At 45.1% G+C, this 22,235-nt stretch overlaps 1 protein-coding gene and 1 long non-coding RNA gene across 5 annotated transcripts in view; one reads left to right on the forward strand and one right to left on the reverse strand.

Moving 5' to 3' along the window:
- Positions 1-19,922, reverse strand: part of LOC128349081 (uncharacterized) — a 96,237-nt gene extending 76,315 nt beyond the window's left edge. Inside the window, exon 1 of the long non-coding RNA XR_008318545.1 lies at positions 19,629-19,922. This is a non-coding gene — a long non-coding RNA (uncharacterized LOC128349081). The remainder of the gene's footprint in view (positions 1-19,628) is intronic.
- The window catches only part of GEMIN8 (gem nuclear organelle associated protein 8), a 76,208-nt gene that overhangs the window by 9,571 nt on the left and 44,402 nt on the right, over positions 1-22,235 (forward strand). The window contains exon 1 of one of the 4 annotated variants that reach the window (XM_053304986.1): positions 14,806-14,922. The exons of 1 other annotated variant lie outside the window; for it this stretch is intronic. The gene's annotated coding sequence lies outside the window, so the exon portion shown is untranslated. Of the gene's footprint in view, positions 1-14,805; positions 15,000-20,805; positions 20,825-22,235 lie in introns of those variants that run through there. 2 more of the 4 variants (XM_053304987.1, XM_053304988.1) reach the window with 2 other exon arrangements.

Below are 22,235 nucleotides of genomic sequence, written 5' to 3' on the forward strand. Positions count from 1 at the left end.
ACACAGCCCTCAGGGATATAGTTGTGGGAATCATAGTGGGCTTTAGAGGGAAGGGGAGAACAATGAAAATTGCCCCCTCCCCATTGCACATGTGCAGAGTTAGGATCATCAGTGCTTCATTAGTCTGGATATAGGCCATAGTTTTGTTTTGTGTCTTTTTTTTTTAAGCAGAGGGGGGACATTCTTACACCAATGCAAAATATGAGAGTAGTCCTGCAAGGTAATCGGGGGCGGAAAACATTTTATAATAAACATAACACAATTGGGAACATAGAGCAAAGGTATTGATGAGGGAAGTTGAAAGATGGGGTAGTGATGGGGGAAGAGGGAACATTTTGGGCAGGGCATTGACTGTGCTTTTTGATTCTGCCCCACCTTTTCCAGGTGTGTACCATCTATGGGGCTGGTTTTGCTGCTTTAAAACTCAGGCTGAGCCAGGGGTGCGAGCCTCTTGGCGTGAGCCGAAGGGCGAGAGCACAAGGGCTCTCGTCCTTATGGCTCTCAGCCTTGGGGTCAGCTGCCTGGGGTTGGAAGATCTTCCTGACATCTCTTCTATCAAGAAGTCAGCATATGTTGTGTGGGTCCTGGATTTGGTTTTCGTTAAGTAGTGGAGCTGTGGTTGGCTGGACTGAGGAGTGTGCCTGGGAGAGCAGGAAAGTGGGGTTGGTGTGGGGGCAGCAATACCACTGGTAGCGAGCAGAGGGAGATACGGCGGTGGGAGTTGGGCTGGCCATTAGAGGGGGAAATGGTCCAGGCAACTGAGGCCTGTTCCTTTTTCCAGCCCTTCTCCCAACCCTGAGACCCCTGGGAGCTATGAGAACACTCCTTCTAGGATTAGGGTGCTGCTGCTGAATGCCAGGTCAGTTAATGCTAAAACATCTCTCATCCACGATCTGATTGTGGATGAGCGTGCTGACCTGATATGTGTGACGTAGACCTGGTTGGATGAGCTGGGCGGGGTTGGTCTCTCTCAGCTCTGTCCTCCAGGTTTCCTGAGTGTGCGGCAGCCCCACCTGGAGGGTCGGGGAGGAGGCGTTGCAGTCATCTATCGAGAGACTCTCCCCATTTCCAGGTGCCCAGTCAGGCAATCTCAGAATTTTGAGTGTTTGTCCTTGAGGGTGGGCCTCCGAGATAGGCTGGGGATTTTGCGGGTGTACCGACCACCCCACCGCAATTCAGTCTCCCTATCTGAGCTGGTGGGGGTGGTCTCGGAGGTGGCCTTGGGTTCCCCCCAACTTATTGTTTTGTGGGATTTCAATGTCCACGCTGAGGCCCCCCTAGTGGGTTTGGCTCAGGATTTCATGGCCTCCACATGGCAGGACACACTCTGATCTGGAGGTGAGGAAGTTTGAGATAACTCCCTTGTCATGGACAGATCATCATCTGGTGGGGTTTAGTTTGGCTGCTCCATCTGCCCTCTGCAGGGGTGGTGGACTGATTAGAATGGTCCACCCCCGGAGGCTTATGGATCCGCTTGGATTCCAGACAGCCCTTGGGGAGTTTCCAGTGTCCAGAGCTGGTGACCCTGTTGAGGCCCTGGTTGATCTCTGGAATAAAGAGACGACCCAGGCTGTTGACACGGTAGCTCCTAAATGCCCTCTCCAGCTTGGTGGAGCCTGTTCGGCTCCTTGGTTTTCCTCAGAGCTTAGGGCGATGAAACAACTTGGACGATGACTGGAACGATGCTGGAGGAAGAGTCATGCTGAATCCGACCGAACACGGGTTAGAGTCCATTTTAGGGACTATTCCGTGGCGGTGGGGGTGGCGAAGAAATGTTTTTTCTCCACCTTCATTGCATCTGCTCAGCGCAGACAAACAGAGCTGTTTCGTGTGGTAAAAACATTGCTCCACACATCCCACCAGGTAATGGGAGAGGAATAATCTACAGCCCATTGTGATCAGTTTGCATGTCACTTTGCAGATAAAGTCGCTCGGATCCATGCTGACTTGGACTCCAGAGTTTGGGCAGTTCTGGCAGATGTGCCTTTGGTACCATCTGGTCCAGTTGTGTTGGATTCTTTTCAGTTAGTGCGGCCTGAGGATCCTGTCCAGTGTGTGGGCGACATCATGCGCTCTTGACCCTTGCCCTTCATGGCTAATAAAATCTGCCAGGGAGGGTACAGGCAGATGGTTGGAGATGATCATTAATGCTTCATTAAGGGAGGACAGGATGCCATCGTGCCTCAAGGAGGTGGTGGTAAGACCTCTATTAAAAAAGCCCTCCCTTGATCCCTCCAACCTGGACAACTATAGACCTGTATCTAACCTTCCCTTTTTGGGCAAGGTGATAGAGCGAGTGGTGGTGTCCCAGCTGCAGAGGGTCTTGGATGATATGGATTATCTGGACCCTTTTCAGTCTGACTTCCACCCTGGATATGGGACTGAAACTGCCTTGGTCGCTCTAGTGGATGACCTTTTCCGGGAGCTAGACAGGGGGAGTGTGTCCCTGTTGGTTCTGCTGGACCTCTTGGTGGCATTCAATACCATCGACCATTGTATCCTTCTGGATCACCTCTTGAGTATGGGAATTGGAGGTACTGTGTTCGAGTGGCTCCGTTCCTTTCTTGGGGGGGAGGGTCCAGAAAGTTGTGCTGGGGGACTACTGCTCGGCCTTGTGGCCATTGGTCTGTGAGGTCCCGCAGGTTTCGATTTTGTCCCCCATGCTGTTTAACATCTACATGAAGTTGCTGGGAGAGGTCATTCGGAGACTTGGACTGAGTCATCACAATATGCAGATGACACTCAGCTCTATCTCTCCTTGTCACCGGATCCTAGGGAGGCGGTGGATGTCCTGAAACATGGATTGGAAGCCGTGATGGGCTGTATGTGAGCTAATAAACTGAGACTGAATCCAGACAAGATGGAGGTAATATTGGTCAGTAGGAGAGAATCGGGATGAGATTTTACCAGTTCTGGATGGGGTTGCACTCCCTTGAAGGCAAGTATGCAGCTTGGGGGTACTACTGGACCCAGCTCTGCTTTTGGGAGCTCAGGTGGAGGCGGTGGCCAAGGGTGCCTTTGCATGGCTTCGGCTAGTGCGCCAGCTGCGTCTCTTTCTCGAGAAGGCAGATCTGGCCACAGTTACCCATGCCTTAGTCACGTCATGGCTGGATTACTGCAATGCACTCTCTGTGGGGCTGCCCTTGAAGAATATCTGGAAACTGCAGCTTGTACAAAATGTGGCAGCTAGAGTTCTATCTGGAGCTGCCCGGTGTGATCGCATCACACCTATTTTGAAAGAGCTACACTGCTTACCAGTGTGTTTCTGGGTCCAATTCAAGGTGCTGGTTTTGACCTTTAAAGCCCTTAACAGTTTGGGTCCGGGATACCTGAGGGACCGCCTGCTCCCATGGGTTTCTGCCCACTTGACGAGATCAACTGAGGGGGCTCTGCTCCAGGTGCCAACAATGAGGGAGGCTAGGTTGTCATGCACTTGGGACAGGGCCTTCTCTGTTGCTGCCCCCAGGCTTTGGAATGCTCTCCCAGTGGCCATTCACTCCTCAGACTCCGTCACAGTTTTTAGAAAGCTGGTTAAATCTTGGCTTTTTATCCAGGCCTTTACATGATTGTTTTGTTGCTGCTTCTGTGTGTTTTTATCCTTGTATAGTTTTCTGTATTTGTATATTATATATTTTAATATCAGACTGTTTTTATATTTTTAGCTAAATACTTTTAACTCATTTTTATTATGTGTTTTAACTTTTGTAAACCGCCTTGGGATTGTTTTTAATGAAAGGCGATATATAAATCTAACAATAAATAAATAAAAATAATAAATAATAATTAAGACATGGGGTATTAACAACAGTCTAATGTATTGCAACCCCAGGGCCCAATAAAGACAAGACACACAATACTGGAGAAAACTAGGGCAACTTTATTGATATTACAACACAGAACCTGCAACGATGAACTTAAATTAATCAGAGTGCAGGTACTCCACATGTGGGTAAACCTCATAAGGAGTGCTGATTCAGCCAGGCACCAAGTCCTGATATCATCTCACCATGGGGCTTAACCCTACTGAGGGGAGGGCTGCCTGACCCACACCCACCCAGGCCGCAAAACACTGAATGGTGAAGCCAAGCAACCCTCCAAGTCAGGGCAGATGCCAGCCAGAGGGCTGCAAAACCGGGAGTGGCTGTTCTTCAGCCCCTTTCCGTCTTAAATGGTCCTCCAGCCCAACACCATTACCAAAATAATCTACCCCAAACCTGCACTCTCCTGCTAAGTGACCAAAGATCTTAAATCTGGTGGAGCCTCTATCATCAAACTCAGTGAGAAGTAGGCGAAAAAAGGCTAGTGCCAATCAGGTGTGACCAAAAAATATCCTACTTGGCCCCAGATGATGACCGGATAACTATTATGTTGTTGTTGTTGTTGTTGTTGTTGTTGTTGTTGTTGTTGTTTACACAGTCAGACAGGTGTTACTGACTGGTTTGTTTTATCCAGACATCAAGTCCTTCCCAAGGACCTGGGATGGCTGAATTTTATTATCAATATGGTTGTTGTTGTTATTATAGATATCGTCTGAGAATATAGGCTGTTCCCAGAAAAGTTGCTTTTTGTAATTGGCTGATGGTGATCTCTGTGGCCCCCAGTGAGGCACTACCTTGGCCGCCAGTGAGGCACTATTTTGGTGTGGTTGTGGGGCTTGCATGCTCTGAGGAAGGTGAGAGCTATGCCAGAGGTCCAACCATACTGGACAGGTATCATCAGAGGAGCCAGACAAAGAGTGCCTCTCCCATCAACAATATGGTGAGACGTAACTTTAATAAATCTATACCGGATCGGTCGTCGCCCGGGTCAACAAGGACCGCGCCAGGTGCTGGAGTCCCTGGACATCTGGTGGCAAGTGGGCAACAGGACTCAGGATCTTCAGTTAAACAACCAGGGCTGGAGACTGCAGAGTTACTGGAAGAAACATCGCTTAACCGAAAAAAATATACGAAAAACGCCAACAAGGAGATGATGATGATGATTTCTTGTTTACACAGTCAGACAGCTGTTATTGACTGGTTTGTTTTATCCAGACATTGAGTCCTTCCCAAGGACCTGGGATGGCTGAATTTTATTATCAATGTGGTGGTTATTATTATTATAGATATCATCACAGAATATAGGCTGTTCCCAGTAAAGTTGCTTTTGTAATTGACCACTGCGGCTTATTTTTCCATTTTTCTGCTCGGTTCTTAACTTGTTCTTTCTTGTTGGCCTGCTTTGTTCCATTGGTGTTGAATAGTTTCGCATTATTGACCATTTGAAGTGCATCTTCTTCACTGTCCTTGATATATTCTTCAAGGCCTCTTTTCTCCTCCTCTACTTTTGGATGGACTTGCAGCATTCCTCTTCCACCGGAGCTGCGAGTGGGGTATAGCCTATCTACATCACTGCAGGGGTGTAGAGCATGATTGATGGTCATAATTTTCCTTGTCTTACAATCTAGTATCTCTAGCTCTGCCTGGGTCCTGTCTATTATTCCTGCAGTGTATCTGATAATAGGTATTGCCCAAGTGTTTATGGCTTGTATGGTGTTCCTGCCATTGAGTTTGGACTTTAGGATTTTTCTAACTCTCCTGATGTATTCACTTCCAATTTATCTTTTAACTTCAGTGTGTGCGATGTTATCAGCCTGGAGAATGCCCAAGTATTTGTAAGGTTCTTTCTCTTCCAGTTTCTTGATCTTGCTTGCATTGGTCAGTTCTATTCCTTCTGTTTTTCTTATTTTTCCTCTGTTCATTATTAATGCAGCACACTTGTCTAGTCCAAACTCCATTGCTATATCGCTACTGAATATATGGACAGTGTTTAGCAGTGATTCGATTTCTGACCGGAACTTTGCATACAACTTCAGATCGTCCATATACAGCAGATGGTTGATTTTACTTGATGTTTTAGATGTTGGACATCTGAGGCCTGTATTGTTTAGTATTTGTGAAAGTGGAATCATGGTGATTACAAACAACAGAGGGGATAGTGAGTCCCCTTGGAAAATACCTCTTCTAATGCTAATCTGTCCAAGTGTCTCACCATTGATTGTTAACCGTGTACTCCATATGCTCATTGCTTTTTAAAATTAAATATCTGAATGTTTTTGCTGACACCAGTTGTTTCTAAACATTTTAGTCTCCATGTGTGAGGCAATGAGTCAGAGGCTTTATTGTAGTCAATCCATGCAACACTTAGATTGGTTTTTCTTCTCTTGCAATTTTCTAAAATCATTTTGTCAATCAGCAGCTGGTCTTTTATGCCTCTGGTGTTCGGACAATTTCCTTTCTGTTCAACTGGAAGCTGCTTATTAGTTAATAAGTGTTGCATTACTTCATCTGCTATTATTCCAGTTAATAATTTGAACATGGTTGGCAGGCAGGTTATCGGTCTATAATTATTTGGAACTGCACCTTTTGCTGGGTCTTTCATTATGACATGAGTTTTCCTGGTTGTTAACCATTGTTGAATATCACCTCCTTGAAAAATGTGGTTAAACTGTTTTGATAGTTGTTTATGAGGCTTGTTAGGTGTTTTTGCCAAAAGCTTAATTATTTATTATTATTATTATTATTATTATTTCTTGTTTACACAGTCAGACAGGTGTTATTGACTGGTTTGTTTTATCCAGACATCGAGTCCTTCCCAAGGACCTGGGATGCCAGAATTTTATTGTCCATTGTTATAGATATTGTCGCAGAATATAGGCTGTTCCCAGTAAAGCTGCTTTTTGTAATTGGCTGGTGGTGATTTCTGTGGCCCCTATAGTGTTGAGGTGCTCTTCAAGGTCTTTTGGAACTGCACCCAGGGCGCCAATTACCACTGGGATTATTTTGGTCTTTTTCTGCCACAGCCTTTCCATTTCAATTTGTAGATCTTTGTATTTGGTGATTTTTTCTATTTCTTTTTCTTCTTTTCTGCTATTCCCTGGTATTGCTATGTCGGTTATTTTAACTTGTTTTTCTTTCTTCTCGACTAGAGTTATATCTGGTGTATTGTGTGGAGGATGTTTGTCTGTTTGTAGTCAGAAGTCCCATAATATTTTTGCATCTTCATTTTCTACCACTTTTTCAATTTTATGGTCCCACCAATGTTTGGCTACAGGTAGCTTGTATTTTTTGCAGATGTTCCAGTGTATCGTCCCTGCTACCTTGTCATGCCTTTGTTTGTAGTCAGTCTGTGCGATCTTTTTACAACAGCTGATAAGGTGGTCCACTGTTTCATCTGCTTCTTTACAAAGGCGGCACTTGCTGTTTGTGGTTGATTTTTCGACTTTTGCTCTTATTGCATTTGTTCTTAGTGCCTGTTCTTGCACAGCCAGTATTAAACCCTCTGTTTCTTTCTTCAAGTTGCCATTCTTAAGCCATTGCCAGGTCTTGGTGATGTCTGATTTTCCACTTATGTTGTGCAAATATTGACCATGCAGGGGCTTATTTCTCCATTTTTCTGCTCGGTTCTTGACTTGTTCTTTCTTGTAGGCCTGCTTTGTTTCATTGGTGTTGAATAGTTTCTCATTGAACATTTGAAGTGCATCTTCTTCACTGTCCTTGTGTCATGCCCTCGAGCTCCGACAGTGAGGAGAAAGGGGAAGCTGTCAGCTTTCCAGCCGAGTCAGGAATGTCTGAAGGGCAGAACCCGGCTGTCAGCGTTCCTAAGACAGCTGCAGTAAATCCAGCTGATGATTTAGAACAGGCTCAGCAGCCTGAGTCAACGGAAAGCGTGAGGAACCAATCAGAGGGTGAACTAGACATTGGAACACCGCTGACACCGCAACAACGCAGGTGTTCTAAATGCAGGACACAATTAGAAGCGGTTAGGAGGAGCAAACAGCTATTGTTGAAGGCTGACAAGCCGTAAATTCCTACCAGCTGGGAGCTCTCGGCTTGCTCCATAAATCACAGCTCCAAACTCCGACTCATTGCTGAGATTCAACGTTTGTCATTCAGCCGACAGCGTGCAGCTGAGCTGAGAACTTCCCTGGCCTTGGGCCAGACCTTGACACCTTGATATATTCTTCAAGGCCTCTTTTCTCCTCCTCGACTGTTTGATGCACTTGCAGCATTCCTCTTCCACCTGAGCTGCAAGGGAGGTATAGCCTATCTACATCACTGCGGGGGTGCAGAGCATGATTGATGGTCGTTATTTTCCTGGTCTTACAATCTAGCATCTCTAGCTCTGCCTGGGTCCAGTCTATTATTCCTGCAGTGTATCTGATAACACCAGGTATAGCCCAGTGTATCTGAAACACCAGGTATAGCCCAGGTGTTTATGGCTTGTATGGTGTTCCTGCCATTGAGTTTGGACTTGAGGATTTTTCTAACTCTCCTGATGTATTCACTTCCAATTTTTCTTTTAACTTCAGTGTGTGCGATGTTATCAGCCTGGAGAAGGCCCAAGTATTTGTAAGGTTCTTTCTTTTTCAGGTTCTTGATGTTGCTTCCATTGGGCAGTTCTATTCCTTCTGTTTTTGATATTTTCCCTCTGTTCATTATTAATGCAGCACACTTGTCTAGTCCAAACTCCATGGCTATATATTATATTATATTATATTATTTTATTTTATTTTATTTTATTTTATTTTATTTACTACATTTTTATACCGCCTTTCTACCTTGACAAAGGCACCCAAAGTGGTTTACAATATTAAAAGAAGCAAATTACAGAAGATTAAAAAAAAAGTTGTCTCAGGCTGTTGGTCTTTTCAGGACAAGAGCTCCCTGGCCTGGGTGCCTCGCCTTCCTCTCATGACACACTGGTCTTTCTGTACTCCTGGGAAGGTGTGGGGAGGGGCTGCCCCAATAGTTTTCACAGGCCAGAGCTGGTCTCGATGGGGGCCGTTGTTATGCTTTCCCCTGGCTCAGCTGCTTCCTTTCTTGCCTTCCTCTCAGGGCACACACACTTTCTCTTTCTGAGAATGGGATGGGCAGGTGGGTGCCTTGTCCAAGAGCAACTAACAGACTTTACTAAAGCCTGCTGCGTATTCAGGCACTTCCTGCTCCTCATTGGCTGGCCTGTGTCACATGCAGGGGGAGGCCAGATAACAGCTTAATCGGCCGTCTCAAATAACATACCAGGGGAGGCAAGATGGTAGCCCCCTTTGTCTGTCTATGGAGCCGGGAGCACAACCCAGCTCCCCTCAGGCACAGCAGCCGGGAGTGGCAGAGTGCGTGGGGAAACAAATACATAGAAGACAAGAGGGGGGAAATGAAACCATGAGTCACATGTGGTGCAGCAAAACAAGGACGGTTCATCACTGCCCACACTACTGTGAGTGAGTGAGTGTGTGTGTATTGCCTGCACTTTTGCAGAAGAGGGCTGCTTTACTGTGACTTAAAATTGCACAACCACAGTTGGGCAACACTGACTTACTTCACTGGAAATAATGGAGGCAGCAAAAGAGTTGCAGCAAAAGTTTAAAGTTTCAGTAAAACAGCCCTGTTCTGCAATAGTTCAGGTGGTATTTTACACATATGTACGGGGAGAGAGAGAGAGGTGAGTGGTCCTGGACTGCACTGTATGTGAGGCAGAGTTTTCATGCAAACAGCAAAGATAGATAAGCTGTCTATACAGAAACAGCACACAATAGACAAGAGGTAACAGGAAGTTGACTTATATCTAGTAAGAGGAACTACAAAAAGGCAGGAAAATAAAATAAAAAGAGGACCTCTGACATTGTACATACTTTTTCAAACAGAGGAGAACAGGAGAAACACTGTGGACCCAGATTTTCTTATGGAAAGGACAATAAGAAAGAAGAGAACGCTGAATAGATAGATAGTCATCAAGCAGAAATAAGAAACAAAAATGTAGTGTGACGGGGTTTATTGTGCATGTAGTTGGAGCACCGAGTGTATCTTCACTTGTTAATATGCTATGAGTCCTTCAGTGATTCATACAAATGCACAGGGAATCCTCAGCCAATCTTTTTTAAGTGTGAAAAATTATCATTGTATGTACAAAATATCAATTGTTCAGCATGCCATCAGCATATGAGTGCACTTCTTATTCCACTTTTCATAATTGTCTCCAGTCACCGCTGATGCAATTTAAACACAACTTTAATGCAGTATTTAAATGCACACTAGTGCCCCCATGTGCTTATGAAAAGTGGAATAGCACTGTGGAAGAGGGAGAGGGACATGCACGCTCATATTCCTAATTGTGTGTGTAAGTGAGGCCGGTTAATAGAATCACAGAATGTTAGAGCTGGAAGGGACTTTGGAGGCTTTCAGAGCAGGAAACCACTGCAGCATCCCTTAAAGAGTACCGTGCAGCCTCCACCAAAGGAACATTTCCAGCAAAAGAGAGTCTGCTATGCAAATTGTTCCACTGCTGAACTGTTGGTTCAGACAATCCTTTAGTAGAGTATCCAGAATATTTAGAAAACAATTTATTCATATTCTTATACCTCCCACGTGGACATTGTAATTTCCTCCAGTCCCCAAATAGAATACTGGGGCATAAGCTGGTTTGACATGGAAATTTGCTAGCCAGCTTAAGAGGATGTTGTGTTAAAAATAAATCGTAAGAACATCAAAGGAAAACTGACAGTAGCTTAATCATGTTTCAAGAAGTTGAAGATTTTGTTTAATCCTTTGTTCAAATACAGCATGGTTATGAAGTTTAGGTTGAGGCATGTGATGGAAAGGTGTTACCCAATTTCCTTTTGGAACAAAATAAAGGAACTGGAGAAGTAATGCAAGACACATTTTCAAATGTTCTCTTTGTGCTCTTCTATTAATAAAACAGACTATAGAGTATGCTTTGGTAGATCTGCACATTTGACTTAACTCTCCCTGCCATTGTGTATCCTGTTCTTTGGGACTAATAATAGTCTTCATTATAAGATCTGGTGGCCTAAGAAGAGCCCTGCTGGATCAGGCCCAAAGCCCATCTAGTCCCGCAGCCTATATCACACAGTGGCCCACCAGATGCCACTAGAAGCTTACAGGAAAGAGTTGAGGGCATGCCCTCTCTCCTTCTGTTACTCCCCTGCAACTGGTACTCAGAGGCATCCTGCCTTTGAGGCTGGCCTATAGCCATCCAGCTAGTAGCCATTGATATACCTCTCCTCTATGAAGTTATCCAAACCCCTCTTAAAGCGATCCAGGTTGTTGGCTGTCACCACATATTGTGGCAGAGAATTGCACAAGTGAACTATGCGTTGTGTGAGAAAGTACCTCTGTTTGTTGTTCCTGTATTTCCCGCCAATCAATTTCATGGGATGACCCCTGGTTCTAGTGTTATGTGAGAGGGAGAATAATTTCTCTCTATCTGCTTTCTCCACACCATGCATGATTTTATAGACCTCTATCATGTCTCCCCGCAATCATCTTTTTTCTAAACTAAAAAGGTGTTGTAGTCTTGCCTCATAAGAAAGGTGCTCTAGGCCCCTGATCATCTTGGTTGCCCTCTTCTGCACCTTTTCCAGTTCTACAATGTCCCTTTTTAGATGTGGTGACCAGAATTGTATGCAAGTACTCCAAGTGTGGCCTCACCATAGTATTGTATAAGGGCATTATAATATTAGCCGTTTTATTTTCAATCCCCTTCCTAATGATCCCTAGCATGGAATTGGCCTTTTTCACTGCTGCCGCACATTGAGTTGGCCAGTGGCAGGTCCTACTGTGCAGCTCCCTGACTAATTCTTTTGTGGGCCTGTGTGAAGCTTTTGCCGAAGTTGAATACAATGTGGAGGCTACCATCCCCACTGTGCAGTGCTGCACTTTGCCCAGTGCTGGTGGGGCTCCTTTAAGGGAAATGGAAATGGAACCTTCTTGAGCCCCTGCACCATCTTGGAAGGTCTACATGGAATACTGGGAAATGTAGTCCTTCCCAGGGCTTTCTCCACAGAGAACTTAAAAGACAGCTTTGTCTCTCTTAAAGGGCCCACGCAGCACTAAGAAAAAAGCAGTACTGCTTTACTGGAAGTCAACACAGTGGGAAATGACTCTCAAATTGCAGGGTTGGGTTCCTCCCGCCCCAAGTGACCCTCCCTTGAAAAGCAGTGAAGATCACTGCTGTACACGCTGTATCAAACATTCCAGTGGCGGCCGGTGAGGGCAGTGCAGTGGGGGTGGCGAGAGGTACCTTTAAAGAGTCATTACCTACAATACCACCAGCTACCTGAAAGCCACCATGAACAGCGGCGCCCCGCCTGGTATCCTGCGTGGTGACTGCTGTGGCTCTGACACTCATCCGGCCTCTGCACATGCATGGAGGCCATGCTGACCATGCAAATGGCCTCCACACATGTGCAGAGGCCGGATGAGTGCCAGAGCCATGGCAGCAGCCGCCCAGGATACTGCAGGTAATGGGTTTTTAAAGGTACCTCTGGCCAGCACCACCCTCACCGGCCACTACTGAAACATTCATCTTCGTCTAGGAGACAATTGTTACTGATTACTTCTTCTTATGTAGCATCTCTTAAATTCAGGATTGATAAGGGAAGAAGTTGTTTATTTGCATTTTTTAAATAATAAGTATAGCATTGTCAGCTTTTTCTACCCTCCTCCATGGGACAGGGTCGTTTACCCAGTAAAACGGCAGTATGCCGGGAGAAGCAGGGGGCTCCAGATGCCAGGACAACCCCAGTAAATACCTTTCAGAAATCAGGAAGGGCTCAGAGAGGCGTGCAACAGCTGCTGGGGGATGGGTTGGTGCAGCCCAAGAGGCAGCAGAGTGGTGGGAAGGGAATAGTGATGATATCAACTCCACAGCTGTAAACAGGTGTAGAAAGGCTACTGAAGGGGGTAGAGTTGGAGAATAAGTTCCCTTTGGAGGCCAGGGATTGGCTGGCCAATCCACCTGCCTGGCCAGGAAGAAGAAGCAAATGGGGAGGGGGGGAGGGGTGTCCTAAATGTAGGGCTTTATTGAAGGCAGGGGCTGCCAAAGATGAGATGATCAGCGGGGATGGAGTTTGTTGGTCTGGTGGACTCCCAGAGAGGATCTCAGGCTTTTGGCTCCTGCTGATAGGTGGAGGAGCAGAGTGACTATACTTTCCTCCTCCCCCAACTCTGAAACAATGCCTGCGCCTATAATTTAGTGCAAGAGGGTGGAAAGTTTATTTATACTGTGAATTAAATAAATAAATAAATTCAGAGAATTCTCCTCCCTAAACACAGACAAGCATTTTTAAGACCCAATTACAGTATGTGAAAGTCAGCTCCTAGTTGTTTGGAGTTATGCTGTCTCCCAGCTATTAGGCTGAGCAGGATTGATAGGAACTAGAGAACTTGTCAATTATAAGAAGACTGTCATGATCAGTTGTGTTCAATACTCTCTTACAGAGAGAGGAGACCATGTCAGGTCTGTAGAGATCAATCCTTTTTTGAGTTTGTTTTTAATTCCAGTTTGGTAATTGCTTGGAGGCTATTTGGTTGCCTATAAATGCTGTACTTACTTGAAATGCCAGCCGATATGAAAGCATAATCACCAGAAATATACCATGGAAATCATATTAACAGCAGCATGACTTTTAGCCAATGTACTCATTTATCTGTAGAGGGTCAGGGTCAAATGAAGGATGTGTTTACATTTTGCCCAAAGAACAAATATTCCCAGTATGTCAAATGTCTTTCTAGGGAAATGTTGTGCAAAACTGGATCCAAATCTAGCTGCTGTTCTAGTGATGTGTGTTACCCAGATGCAGAGGTGCATCTCCATATGTATTATAAAATGCATACTGCAAATTCAATGGGCTTCACAAAAAGCAACATAGTTCATGGTGCAGATAGGGATGTGATCCATTCTGGATATGCATTTGGCAATGAGAATGGAAAACCACTAATACGTGCAGATCTTTTGTGCTGGGTTGTGACAACAGCATAAGAGTAGGAGAGATATGAACTACCTCCCCTGCTACAGTAGAGAGGGGCTGTATATTAGTGGTATAGCATATGCTTTGCATGCAGAAGGTCTTATTCAATCCCTAGCATCTCCAGGTAGGGCTGGGAAAGTCCTGTCAAACTCTGGGGAGCCCCTGCCAGGCAGTGTAGACAATACTGAGCTAACAGAATTATGGTTTGACTTGGTAGAGGGCATCTTCATTCGTGTCTGCAAAAGATATGAAAGAGGGCATCAATAGAAAACTGTAGGACTACAGGATTTCTTGACAGTCCTTCCACGAAGGGGCTGTAGGTGTGGAGGGCACACCTGGGTACCAAGCCCCAGAGATACGATCTTGGATTGTCTATGACAAAAAGGTGGACATGTTTTCCTACAGAATGGTGCTCTATGAGTTGCTGTCTGGACAACAGCCTGTGCTTGGGTAACATCAGCTTCAGATTCCTTTAAAAAAAAAACAAAAACACCCTCTCCAATGGTATTGCACATCAAAACTCGCAGGAATCAAATTTGTCTGATACCACTGATTTGAATACCTGGAATTCTGGTATATAGCAAAGTTGGCATCATTGCCAAGATACTTCTGCATGGGAATCCCATCATAGGAATCTGTATAGCCATGACATCTTGAGGACAAATGGTTGGTTATGTCAACACACAGCGGAACAAGTGGAAGCCAAAGCAAAATCTCCATAATCTTTAGATCCCATTTTGGTTTATCTTAGTTAAAAAAATCTTGCTCTTTCAGAAGAAGAAAAATCATTTGTGTTTCCCCAAAGCTTTGTAATGCCAACTATGCTTAAGCTTTTGAGGGTTTGCAGGGGTTGGAATGTAATATATAAAGCGTCCAGGAACGCCATAAGGATTTCCGGTAACGCTGCCTGTGATGCTGGCACTGATCCAGCAGATGGCGCTATTGCCCAACAGAAAACAAACTGAGACCCGTTTTACGAAAGAGGCAGCTCTGGACCTCGGCTTCCTGCACGCCGGCAGTACCGGAGCCCCTCCTCTTCCTTTCCTTTCCCCGCCTACAGGAAAGAATAGCAGGGCAGGCGCGGCGTGGTTCCAGTTTTGCAGCCTGCGCTCAAAGTATGTGTGCCGCGGTTCCCGCCGTGTGTTTGTCTTTGTTAGTGTTAGCCAGAGAAGAAGGCTGAGCTGCAGTCCTGGTCAGTGATCCGGGGGGTGCGGGGTGATGCCCTGGGAAGGAACCGCATCCACCAGCTGCTTATGTTGTTCCCTCTTACATTCAGCTCCCGTCGTGGGTAAAAAGTAAAGATCCCGCTTATGCTGCTCGGGTGGAGAAGAGACAAGAGGAGGAAATTATCTTCCCTCTCGCTTACTTCTGAAGCGGAGAGCGCTTTTTTTTTTTTTAATGTCCGCTCAGTAAATTTCAGACCCCGTTCAGGAAGGCCCCGTTCTGCATAGGGAAACATAGGAAGCTGCCATATACCGAGTCAGACCATTGGCCCGTCAAGCGCAGTATTGTTTACCCAGACTGGCAGCGGCTTCTCCAAGGTTGCCGGCAGGAGTCTCTCTCAGCCCTATCTTGGAGATGCTGCCAGGGAGGGAACTTGGAACCTTCTGCTTGCAAGCAGGCAGATGCTCAGGCTCGGACTGGCTCACCGAGCAGCAGGGCATTTTCCCAGTGCACCCTCGCCTCCTGCGCTCACTGCGCTCTCCCCGCACCAGCTGCCCGGCTCCCCTTCCCCACTCTCCCTGTCTGGAGACCCCCACCTCCTCTCCTTCCAATTGGTCGCAAGAAGTAGGCTCAGACTGCCCTTAGGGCAACAGGGCATATTCTCAGTGTGCTCCTCCTGGTGCGCCCCACCCCACTCCTGTGCCCCAACTCCCACCCTGAATTACCCATTCTGCTCAAAGCTTGACCCCTCCCCACATACATTCCCCCACCCTCTCAGTGCCCCCAGTCCGGCTCTGCGGATGCTCTCCCTAGAGCAGCCTCATTCCCTAAGGGGGATATCTTGCAGTGCTCACAAATGTAGTCTCCCATTCAAATACAAACCAAGGAAGGCCCTGCTTAGCCAAGGGGACAGTTCATGCTTGCTTACACAGGACCAGCTCTCCTAAATGCATGTGTGCACATACTGTCTTGATGCTGCCACCCAGAACACAAGTAATTCCTTGCACAGCTGCGGGGTGGGAGGATTAGAGGGAACACTATTTTCAGGCCATCACATCTTACGCAAACTTGTTTTTCTCAATTACGGAATGTATCAGGATTCTCCAAGGAGTGTGTCGCTTCCATTGTTGGAGGAGATCAGCAGTTTGAGTTGCCAGCTAATTTATGGACAGGGAAGGTGGTGTGCTTTAAATAATAGTAATAATTAAATTAAGTATATATCAGAAAAATCAACAAATGAGGCCTGTCCTGGCATAGTGTTACAGTGAGTGGGACCAGCAGCTCCTGGTGACTATCTGCCTCCCGGGTGCTATACAGTTATAAAAATATGATAACTCTACTAGGAACTCCTACCCTCCAAAGAGAAAGCAGGATTGCTTCAGAAAGTTGCCCTTCCTGAGCGTGACATGCAGGAATGTTGGCCCCAGACCTCATTGAAACTCCTTTTAAGGATGCTCTCTAGAGATGGCAGAAGATGATCAAAAGAGGCACTGTCTGGTGGAAAAGAGGTGGTGAGACTATGAGAAGAGAGCACTTATGAAAGCTATGGAGCGTGCCCCCCCCTCACCACTTCTATTCACTCATTGATTCATATAGAACCAGAGAGGAAGTTCAGTCATAACAAATCCTGTATGGAGACGAGTGTTTGACCCTAAATCCTAAGGGAAGGCTTAATCTGGGTTGGTGTGTCTTCCCCTGCCCACTGTAAATTTCCAACTTATTCATTCAAAAAGTCATCTTTCAAACCGTGGCTATGCAGATGTGCAGTGGTGACTGCACCTCTTTGAGAATCGCTGCTCTACAGGTCTGCTGCTTAGAGTTGACAAATTACTGACAAATTAATGCCAGGTTACTCAAAAACATGAGAGATCTATGTTTGGATCCCTTCATATGTCTAGTTCTACCATAGTTCAAAGGGGGTTGAATTGTATTGAAAGAGCAATGCTGGCAGGGGGAGAGTTTAGCTCTTTTGCCCCATGCTGTTTTCTTCTTAAATCTTCCCTACTCCCAGCTGCTGTTTGTGCTTCATGGGTGGGGTGGGTGGATAAAGCATGCTATAGGCACCCATATGTTTCCCCTCCAGGACAAATAGCAGCTGGTGGGATATCTGGATTTAGATTGTGAAAACAGCTTATAAAAACCCTCTCCAGTGTTGCTATCCCAGTCCATTTTGGGGACTATTGGAGCTGTTCTTGACTAAAAAAAGTAATGTTGGGGATATCTGATCACAACTCTCCTGGATCTTGCAGAGTTTGGCCCTTATTGCACTCACTGGTGTGGTTTGTGAATGACTGGCTGTTTGCTGAACATGAACTTAACAGTGTAATTCAAGGGATACCTATGCACAATTTATTAGGAGGACTATGTGTATTTCATGCAAACCTAGATTTTGGATTGAGCATAGAAATTGGCCTCCTGAGTATCTCGGCTTTGAGAGAGAGAGAAGTTTCTAGCTCTCATGGCTATAGAAATGGGCTTGAAAAGTGTGGGAGCATAGTCTAGTGAATTCTCAGAAGCCAGGAGGAAGATGAATAGGAACTTTGTATATAGGGGTTCAGTGTACTCTCAGGACTAACAGAAGAAGAATAAATCATGCAAAGAAGTTGATTTATTCAGACACTCTCACTTAATTAATATATGAAACATTATAGTTTCAGAGTTCAGATTTCTTTATGGAGAGTTACTTTGATCCAGAATGTGTATTACAGTAAATTAAGAGTAATCCAGTCGTCTTGATTAGATCAACAGAATATTGTTTTAACCAAGATTAAAATTTCTACAGGGTTTTTAAACTTTATATTGTGTAACTAATGAGGCTGTCATTCATGCACATTTGGGGATTTGCATGCATGTGATAATTGGACATGGTTGGCATTAGAATTAATGTCTGTAGAAAATATAGAGTAGTAATTTATGGCTGAATGGCAAGTGGTTGAAGAGATGTTCTTTAGACACTTCCTTGCTCTAGATGTTATTCTAGCCTTCATAATGAGCACTCTGTGATTGTTGGAGGGTTAATTTTTAAATACAGTAAACATTTGGAATATGAATCAAGCGTTTCTACTGATTTTTAATAGTGTGTTAAATGTTGCCTCACTTATCTATGCTCTTCATTCTGTTATCAAGGACAAGAACTTGACATTTTTGTGAGGTTCCCTCCCCTCTAGTTGAAATGGAGAGCGAGAGCAAAGATTTTCAGATGCTTGTATATGTCGAAGTGAAGGTTCTAATTACCTACCTTGCATAGGATTTTTAAAATAATATACTGTTTTTCCTTACATAAGATTAATATAGTTTCAAAAAAATGCAATCATCTCTCTATGTAATAATAAAGCACTGCTTTGTGTAGACAGTACAGAGATATTTTCTCCCATTTGTTCCAGATTTACTGCCCCTTTCTTAAATGAAGTGTCCCTTGTTCTTATATCATGGTGGCTGGGCAGGAATTGGCAACCTGAATCATTTTCTCCCATTAATTCTCCCCCATCATTCTCAGCGGAGTCTGCTCTGGATTGTGGTATTTTTTCCACAAAGCTATAGAATGTCTTCCTAATCCCTGAGATTTCCCATGGTTGCATGATGATTTTGCAATTGTGGGGAGGGGAGAGGATGGAGGCTCATAGGGGTGGAGGAGAGTTTACTGTGTAAAAGTGAGAAGTAAGCCAGAACTCATGCAACTAAGTTTTTGAAAAAATGAACAGGCATGTTCTGGGTGACAACAGCCTTTGCAGGGTTGGCAATAGGCAGATGTATGGTGCAGCTGCTCCATGTGGATACTTGGCCACATAGACTGCCTGTATAATGTAGAATGTTACCTGCCAGGAGGGAGAGGCAAGGGGCACATGTGTGACCAGGCCTAATGCTTCCAAATAGCCTGTAATTTGCAGGCTTCAATTTCAATGACCCCTCGCCACTGTCCATAGAGTCTGAATATATTTGTTGTTGTTTTTAAGTACACTCTCAGGCCTCAACAACATGCTATTGAGGTGGCTGACGATCGAAAACCAATAAAACAATTGTATAGTTGACAGCAGGAACACTCAACAGGAGCAGAATAATACTACATTTAACTGATATTTTCAAAATGCCTGGATTTTTTAAAAAATTATTTTTTTAAAAAAAATCTTCAACTGCCACCAAAAAGACATCAAGCTTGGGGAGAGAGCATTTGAAAGATGACACCACATCGGAAAAGGTGGTCATCTCAGTAGATGCGACAACCCAGAGAGGGCCCTCTGGTGGTGACCTCAATTCATGGGCAAGCTCATGGTGAATGAGAGTGGTCCTTCATGTCTCCCTGTTGAGGGCTAAACACCAGTGCCTTGAATTGTGCTTGGAGGTGGACTGGCAATCAGTGGACTTGTTTCTGTTGACAAAATGTGTCCCCTAAAGCTGGTCCAAGTTGGTAGCCTATATAACCTGGACAACTTGTGGTCCAAGGTATATGCCAAGCCTGGTCATGTCAGTTTCGGCATATCGTACCCTACCTACCACAGGGAAGTAATTGAGATTAGCTTTGAAGGAAGTGATAGACATCGGGTTCTCTGCTGTAAATAGGGTAGGATATACCAAAACTGTTGATTTTGTACAACATGACCAATCTTGGCATGTCGTTACTGAGATGGAAAGCTCGTGCAAGGATGGGTGAAGCACTCACCAGAGGTGCTGCCTGTCACGGTTCCTGTGTCCGCTGCCACCATTTGTCTCAGGAAGGCCTCTCCTATAATAATAGCTATTGTCCTTCATAGCAGGGAATGGTTTAGGCAGGGGGTGTGACTCCAATAGAGGATGTCCAGATATTTCAAAGATAAGTAGGATTTACTGTTTCCCAAAGCAAAACAAATAAAACAGAAGCTGATCCTTTCCAAGAAATATGCAGTTCAACACACACTCAGTTGCAATTTACTGACTTCCAGTCTTGAGTCCCTTTCTGCCAGCCGCCTCCTTGGCAGTTAACTTCCAACTGACTGTTTCCTGGGTTCTGCAATCCATGGAACTCTCCCTGTCCAGCCCAGTACCTAGCAACAGTTGCCATCCGTCACTTACTAACCAGGCCTAGACTGAACAACATGTAAACACATGCATGATTCTTAACTAACCACTGCTATTTAGGCTGAACCCACCCACAGTCTTCAAAGGCAGCTCCACACATTCTGCATATTACTGTAATGTAGTCTGGAACATTGATTATTGCTGCACCATATGGGCCTTATTCACAAGTACATGTTCAGTGCACATCCAGTTTAGCCCTGTTCAGGCATTAGAAAAAGTAGGGACCACTGTACTTGTGTACAGCACCCCTTGAAGCCTGACCCCCCCACCCCCCGCTGTCCATGGTTGCAGCATTTGTCCATAACGCTGTACTCGTGGACAGATCTTTTCCATGATGTGGAATTCTGGGGTGCCCCAGTGTTCCAGTCAGCAGAAGAAGATTTCCACGAGGGCAGTATTCATTTCTCTAGACACGCTGTAACCATGGACCGCAGGGAGGTGGGGCTTCTGAGCACTTAAGCACAGAGATAGGACTTCAGGGCACACTCTTGGGCATACTGTACACCAGTACAACGTCCCCAGTTTTTATAACACCTGAACAGGGCTTCTGTGTACATGCATGTACAGATCTATACACATATACGTTATTCACACATTATGCTCAATGCATGTACAGTAGTCCACTTCCTGTCTGTATCCTGCATTTGGGAGGGCCTGTACCCAGGTTCAGTTTTAAAGCGAACACATGTACATTCATTCACACAAAAACACGTATGTGTATAGAGTCATGTCTGAATAGTGCTATGGTGAAAATCAAATGGGTGTAGATTCTCTCAAGAAGTCAACAGTCAAAACTTGTTGGTAAGCTGGATCTTTTCAAATGACTGCTTTGATTCATGTAAACATGGAAACTGCTGATCCATGATGTGGTGGACACTCGTATCAGCCTTTCTTTTTCCTAATGCTAGTAGCTACTGCAGACACAGTAGCCCGATTCAGTGGTTGTGTTCAACACTTGTGCAGTGAGGTACTGTGTACATAGATCTGTACATAGGTACAGTTCTTCACACATTGTCTTGAACATGGGTACAGCAGTATGCTTCTGATCTGTACTATGCATTTAAGGGACCTATACCTGGGTTCCCTTTTAAAATGAGCACAGTTACAGTCATTCACACAAAAACATGCACTGCTAGTATTGGCCCTATTCAGACGCTAAGGCCATTCACACAGTTGAAAACTGATTTGAATGCTATGTGAGCTCCCAATTTTCACTTGTGTGTGAGCAAACCACTAAGTTGGAGGCGGGGAGCTCCCAGTTTTCATGGGGTGTGAGGCAGGAGCTGGGTAGGACCGCATCCTCTTACTCAGCTTTCATACCCAGGAATTTACCAAGGTAGGAAGAAAAATGGCCCTACCCAGCTCCTGTTTCCTACACAATCACTTTCCCCTCCTACCTAGCTGTTTGTTCACATTCAACCAGAAATCCGGAGCTCACACAGCTCCCAAACCTGGGTAGGACACTTGTCCTACCCTGTTTTTGATTGTGTGGATGGGCTTACTATTTTGTACAAGTGTACACTTGCACAACGTAATGTCTCGATAAGGCTAGTGTTAAATCTCATACAATGAAAAGCAGTGCACAAGTGCTGTTTTCTAAGACCTGAGTCAGTTTAGAGGTAGTCTAGTTAGATCAGGGTTGCATGGACTTTAGCCCTCTAGCTCTTGTTGGACTACAACTCTCACCATCCATAACTATAGGCCACTGTGTCTGGGAATGATGGGAATGGAAGTCCAATAAGAGCTGAAGGGCCAGTCGGGCAGTAGAATAACAGTCAAGGCAGGCTGGCTGGCTGTCTATGCAGATTTTATTTTTTTAATTATAGACAGGAAATGAGAGGCAGATACAAAAGACTTTGTGTTCCACATGTGAGAAAAGGAGCTTTATGTTTCTAGCAGTGACCTTGCTAGAGCCCAGATGTATTATATTAAAGAAATGCAATGAGCATCTATAAACTTTAAAGGAAGTGGAGCATGGGAAACAGTCTTTGAGACAAATAGAATGGAAGAGGAGCCTGTATGTTACAGATCTGTAGGACAGAAATGCTGCAAGTCTCTGCAGTATTCTGCCAATAATAAACTGTGCATAGAACTGTCTGGTTTGTCCCCCCACCCTCTGCTCTTGAAAATCAGGGGGATAATAGCAAATTCCATCTTCCTCACATCTGTGGGCCTGAAAGATTTCAACTCTCCCCCCCCCCCCAACCGTGTG

Source organism: Hemicordylus capensis, chromosome 3 (genome assembly GCF_027244095.1).
Source record: "Hemicordylus capensis ecotype Gifberg chromosome 3, rHemCap1.1.pri, whole genome shotgun sequence".
Taxonomy (NCBI): Eukaryota; Metazoa; Chordata; class Lepidosauria; order Squamata; family Cordylidae; genus Hemicordylus; species Hemicordylus capensis.